The following is a 6,642-nucleotide window of genomic DNA, read 5'->3' as shown; positions in this document are numbered from 1 at the left end:
ATATGTCCAAATCTGCCCTCCTAATCTGGAGATCCAAAGAAACCATTTTTTATCTGTTGTCTCTATTTCGTGGAAAGTGAATTTCATAAACTTCTTTAACAAATAGCTGGAAATATATGAGGAGGATATCAAAACATACAGTTGCATATTAATTCCACAGAATGAACTGATGGTGTTCACTGAGCGTCTATCTCACTGTGCAGTGGATGTGACGAACGGTCCAGCTTGTTCTGTTAAAAAAAGGATAGGAAAGTGGTAATACTTTAGTGGAGGCTAAATGCCACTCTTAATTGCACCACAACGTTAAGCAATAGGAACAATCGGTAACAGAAAATATTTGACCACCTTCCTTTTCTCAACTTCATGCTAATTTCTTTTTCTTTTCATCAGTTATGTATTTTGTGACTAAAAGACACAGATAATTAAACATGGAATGCCTAAAAGCAGTTATAAGCAGTACAATGCCACTGCTATTGATGTAAGAACTGAAGCAGTTGTAGCTATTACTGTGTCAAGGAAACCACCAAAAAGGACTAGATGTCAGTTCTTCATGTCAGTTCTTAGACAACATAGGTATATGCGATGGTATGAATATTCTTCTTGTCAACTGTTTTTGTAGCATGCATATGCCAATTTACTGATTAAATTACGTAACATGAAAACGTTTAAAAACATTTCCTTATTTAACAGAACTTGATATAGATGAGAGCACATTTATGTGTGTGACAAAAGCATTATGTTGGCGATAAAACAACTGAAAGCTGAATATTTACTGTACAATGTCATTATGTTATAATGAGGAAGAGGAGGATCCCTAACAAGATGATGCAGAAGTCTGACCTGTGTGAACGGTGTTTTTAAACTTCATTTTCAGCTGCTGACATGTGCGCTTCTCCCCTGCTGGATTGTACCTAATAAAATAATTTAATAAACTATTTTTCAGCAGCAACGCTGTACCTCTTTTCGCAACATGTCCTCAAACTTTTCATACGCATAGATTACTATCTGTACTTCCACTGCGTAAAGTAACGCGGAGCGCATCTCGTCTGTCGTCATGGTGAATCTTCGAATCTGGACTCCATTGATGATGGCTTTTTAAAGTGGCATCGCGTCTGTTAAACTGCGGGTCAACTTACCCTGGGTTACAAAAACTAACCCCGAGAAGCGTTTGTGAAACTGAAATCCCTGGGTTTCCAAGTTCAGGGTAGGTCAACCCAGAGCCACAGGTTGTACTCGGGGTTCGGTAGCCCTGCTTCGTGACATGGACCCCAGGTGTTCTTCATGAAAGCAGGGTCTCCTCCCACTCTGCTCCCTTTATAAAGCCAATCACGCCGTTTCATTCCCAGATTCAGTTGGACTCTTGCCTTACGTGTAAGACAAAGCATTATTACTGGACCAACGCGCAACCATGGTGTGTCCCTTTCAAGAGGATCCCGTCCACGAAGGTGCGGCATTTCTGCGCATGGAATTACATCTCCGGTGTGAGACGATTTTAAGACCGCATTTAGATGTCATGTCATTCCCTGATAGCCATCTTTAAGAGAGGTACCATTTCACGTGCCGGATAATTTAATATATCCACGACCTGATCCGTCCCTACATCTGCAGCAGAACGAATCAGAGTCGGGTTCTCACGTCCAATCGTGTTCTCACAGACTCATCCGCAGAGCGGGCTCAGTGGTCGGGCTGAGCCTGGACTCTGTGGATATGCTTCTGGAGAGCAGGACCATGTCTAAAATTAAGGCCATCATGAACAACACCAGGCACCCCCTACACACCACCTTCTCCCAGCAGAGAAGCACCTTCAGCGGCAGACTGCTGTCACACAGCGCCTCCACAGAGAGGCTGAGGTCGTCCTTCGTGCCCCGTGCCATCAGGGGGTACAATGACTCTCTCAGGAGGAGCGGGGGGGAGGTGGCGAGGTCAGCACGGGGTTGAATATGGATTTAATTTAATTTAATTTCAATTTAATTTTATACTGTTGTATATATATATATATATATATATATATATATATATATATATATATATATATATATATATATATATATATATAAATATATCTATCTATCTATCTATCTATCTATCAAACAGATGCTGTGTGCAGCACTGCGTTTTTACGCAACGGGGACTTTCCTGTACAGTGTGGGAGATGTGCAGCACCTGAGTAAGGCGACTGTGTGCAGGGCGGGCAGGAGAGTTACCCTTGCCCTGTAATGGCTTTTACTCCGGCTCGTTCGGTTCCCTGGAGATAAACCCATCAGGGCTATCAAGGAGGGGTTCCACAGGATTGCAGGTTAATGATATTAATTCATTTTAAAGTATATATGAATCCCTCCAAGACCACCTGTGAAGAACGAAGTTCCACGAAATAGCGACAAACCATTTATTATTTACAGGAATTTAAATGTTTATGAACCCTCCCCATACTGATATTTAACCTTATATCTATATTACCATGTCCAAAACTCTTATCGACTGTTTAAAGCACCTTTAAAGCACTGCCGGGGGCGGCAGTGGCTCAGTGGTAAAGCGGGCGGTAGAGCGGGTCGTCCTATGATTTAAGATCGACGGTTCAATTCCCGCTCCCGCCCCCAAAAAAATAATCGGAGGTGAGCTTGACAGTGGGAGGCGTCAGCTCCCCTCCGGACCACTGCCGAGGCACCATTTGAGCAAGGTTCCGTCCCCTTTACAAATTTCTCATTTGAGGCGAACCAAGAAGGAGCTGCCTGCCACTCTACCTCCCCTACATGCCTACAGGCCCCCTTGTGTGTGTGTGTGTGTGATACAGGGGCCTGTACTCACAAATATATATGTATGCATGCGTTTGAATCAGTAGCTAGAGTGTGCGTTCTTAATTTCCCTTCGGGGATCAAACCAGTATATAAAATTAAAAAAAAAAAATATATATATATATATATATATATATATTAAGAAAACTTACACGAGGAACCGTGAGTCTTGGAATGCAGCACACGCACGGATGCTGTCAGCCAATAGCACGTGCGTGCAGTATCACATGACTTTCTAATAAAAATCTGATATGTAGTGCAGTCACTCATCTTGAAACTCAAATACGCAAGGGATTACTGTATTTTCGCGATAACACCATGCTTCAACATTAGGCTTGGTAAAATACTTCCACTTATCTGTAAGATTTCCCGATGTTATTGGCTGTGTGGATGGAACCCACATTCCCATTAAGGCCCCCTCACAGAATGACGGTGATTATGTGAATAGGAAGTCTGTTCATAGCATAAATGTGCAGGCCCGAGTACATTCACTACAGTCTCAAACTTAATCCGCTGTACTGAATCCACTTTTCAGGAGGGTTTGATGGCGTTCTGCTGGGGGACAGGGCGTACCCATACCAACCACGGCTGATGACCCCTTAACCTGACCTTGAACCAGATCCCAGGCAGAACTTCAACCAGGCTCACTGAAGGATGAGAGCCTGGGTGGAGATGACCAATAGGCCTGCTGAAAGCACGTTTCCAGTGCCTACATCACCTCAGGACAACCCCTGAGAGGGCCTGTGATATAATTGTGGTATGTGTAGTTCTTCATAATATTGCCACTATTAGAGGAGAACAACACCCTGCCCCACAAATTGATGACCCCGATGACGACCCCATCCACCTGCCTGCTGTCCAGGAGGGCAGAGTGGTGCGCGACATTTGTGAGAATTTTTTTTCATATTAAATCACCATCACTACCACCATAGTAAAAAATAAAAGCACAAGTCACATTTCATTTGGTCTTCTTTATTTCCTACAAATAAAAATGCAAATATTACTTCTTGTGTCTTGCTTCCAGATGTTTTTTTTTGTTGTTGTTTTTTTCATAAGGTAAATCTGGTACAGCTCCTTCACCGGTAGCTGTGGATACATCAAAACATGAAAAGATGGAGTTACGTATGAATTTTACCGAATAAACTGCTGATGTTTGGTGAACATCTTTCTCAACTGTATCGATCATTGCGGTGGACATTGAGGGACCTTCTTGGTGTTTGCCAGCAATGCTCTGTTCAAAAGGAGAATGTCTTAATACTTCAGTGGCAACTAAATGTCACACTCCAAATATCACTAAACTTTAAGAAAATGGGAAGAGGACTTTCAGTAACACAACATGTTACCTCCAATGGCTTTCCTGAATCCCCCTCTGTGAAGACGGCAGACAATGTTTCCTCGTCTTCATCCTGGATGAGCAATATGTTCCATTAGAGTTTGAAATCCCATTTGGTGACATATTTGGAGTAATGAATAATTAAAGGTGTGGACTCCACTGTGGCATGATGGGGCTCCTCTGGGTACATTGCACCACCAGCATCAGTTGGGACTACAGGAAATGGGGATATGAAAGACAAACTAATATTTATATGACTAGGATACAAATAAAGGCGGTACAGTCATGGACTACATCAGTAGACCATCCTTGTGTCCTTCAATGTCTTGTTGATGTCTTTGTTTTGCTCATCAGTTAAGTGAAGCCTGTGTGTATCATGTGACACAACCAGGAGGAAAACGCACTTTGCTTAAAAGCTGCTCTGGGGACTACAGTGCCACAGCTATTGCTGCAAGAACTTAAGCAACTGTGGTGATTATCATGGAAACAATGGAAAACAGCTAGATATCAGCTGTTACGTAACATTGGTATAAGCATGCAAATGACTAGTGTTAGTGTGTAATTTAAGATTACAATTGCAAAGGGATCAAGGTATCCTCATGAGCTATTATTGTTATTATATTTTTCCATACAAATGTACCATTAATATCATTAACAATATCATTAACAGAACATTGAGGAAACAACGTGGTGTGATATTTTCCCCATGACTGTATGTATCCCGGGCCATTTGACATTACTTGTGTCTTGGAGGATGGGGTTACATGATGATTTCCCCCCGGGGATCCCCTCAGCGGCTGGCCTTCCCACATTTTGGCTTAGGACCAGCTCCTCTGCCTGGAGGATGCTGGACCGCCACCCGTTCTTCTGGCGTCCGCCTTCTTTCTGTTGGCTGTGGTAAAGTCCGTTACTTACAGTACGTTTCATCTCACTGAATTTGATGTAGGTGAGGGCACATTAATGTGGGTGACAACAGCGTTAAGGTGGTGATAGAATTATTGCAAAGTCAATCTGCCACCTCATATTTACTTTACAACAGCGGACCCCGACAACCGGGTCGCGACCCGATACCGGGCTGCAGGCCGTTGGATACTGTGTGGCACAGAACGTTTGAATTTTTCCTTTTTTATTGATTATCAGTGTAAAAATGTTTTCTTTTGAAAAGTGACTTCTGTGCGGAATGCGGCACAGATGAATGCCCATGTCTTGACAGGTCTCGGTCACCTGACAGGTTACCAGTCGTGAACCCATAATTTACGCCCACAAGCAAAAATGAGTGTTCTGTCAGTGTTCTGGACCAAAGTCAAGGCAGAATATCCTGAGATCAACCAAAAAGCACTTAAAATCCTCGTTCGATGTCCAACCTCCTATATTCCTGAAGCAACATTTTCGGCAGTGACCTCAAAAAAAAACCCCAGAGTAAACTGAAGTACACCAGACGTACGGAACACACTTCAGGTGTCTTGTCTCCTGTTACGCCTAAATGGGACTGGCTCACTGCAAGGGCTCCCACCAATTTTCATTATTATTATTTTTTGATTGACTTGTTCACCTTTTTATGTGGAAATTATCAGTATTTATCCTACAATGAATGCACTGATTAGCATTCAAATTATTTCAGAATGAACCTCATCATCACAGTGTCTTGAGTCGAGTTTTTTGATAGAATTATTTCTTACTAACAAGGATTATTGTTCTAAAATGAACAATTTCGTTTACAGAGATGTTTATAATAAATTTAAGAAAAAAAGATTGTTTATTTTTTCTGTTGATGTCTGCATTTGACATTAGACCACTCCAGTGATTTATTAATAGACTACAGCAGTCCTGGCGTCATTAACAATTATGGAACAAATGAAGGCCGGTCTGACAAAATATTGTCTTAAATGAAACCGTTCCGTCGTGCATAAAAAGTCCCATAAAAAGGGAACGCTGCTGTACAATATTAAACATGATGAAAATGAGGGGAAACCTGAGTCTGACCTGAGTGAAGGATGTTTTTGTGCTTCATCTTCAGCTGCTGCCATGTGCGCTTCACCCCAGTGGGACTGCACCTGAATGAAATAAATTAATGAACTATCATTCACGCTGTTCCCAACCGTAATTTTATTGTAATTACACAGCGTTACATTTAAAGTTACGCATTTACTCGACCAGCGATTTCCTCCCACGCCTTCTCCCTCTCCTTTGCGGCCACAGTGCTGTTGCTCTTGCCTCGGAATACGTGCTGCACATTGGCATAAACATTAATTAACGTTTCAACCTCTTGATCTTGATCAGCAGTTCTCTGTATTAGATCTTTCATTTCTTCAGATGGTGCAGAGATGGCTGTTCTCTGCTGTGTTTAAGTTACAGGGATTTTATATTTGGTCATACCTTATTGGTCGAATTTATCCAATTCTTCCACATTTTTGATCATCGTTGTTTTCATCTGCTCCGGAGAAAGCCTTTTTGTTTTTATGAAGATCCTGCAGTTGTTCTTCCAGGTGTTGTCGATCAGCCCATTCTTCTTCAGCT

The 6,642-nt window shown here is 42.1% G+C and overlaps 1 pseudogene; it reads left to right on the top strand.

The window, feature by feature from the left end:
• The first annotated feature begins 2,094 nt into the window (after positions 1-2,094).
• On the top strand, positions 2,095-3,702 carry LOC137606476 (putative nuclease HARBI1; annotated as a pseudogene).
• Positions 3,703-6,642: the final 2,940 nt, after the last annotated feature.

The sequence above is a fragment of the Antennarius striatus genome, chromosome 13 (genome assembly GCF_040054535.1).
Source record: "Antennarius striatus isolate MH-2024 chromosome 13, ASM4005453v1, whole genome shotgun sequence".
Taxonomy (NCBI): Eukaryota; Metazoa; Chordata; class Actinopteri; order Lophiiformes; family Antennariidae; genus Antennarius; species Antennarius striatus.
This window is presented reverse-complemented; position numbering and strand designations above follow the sequence as displayed.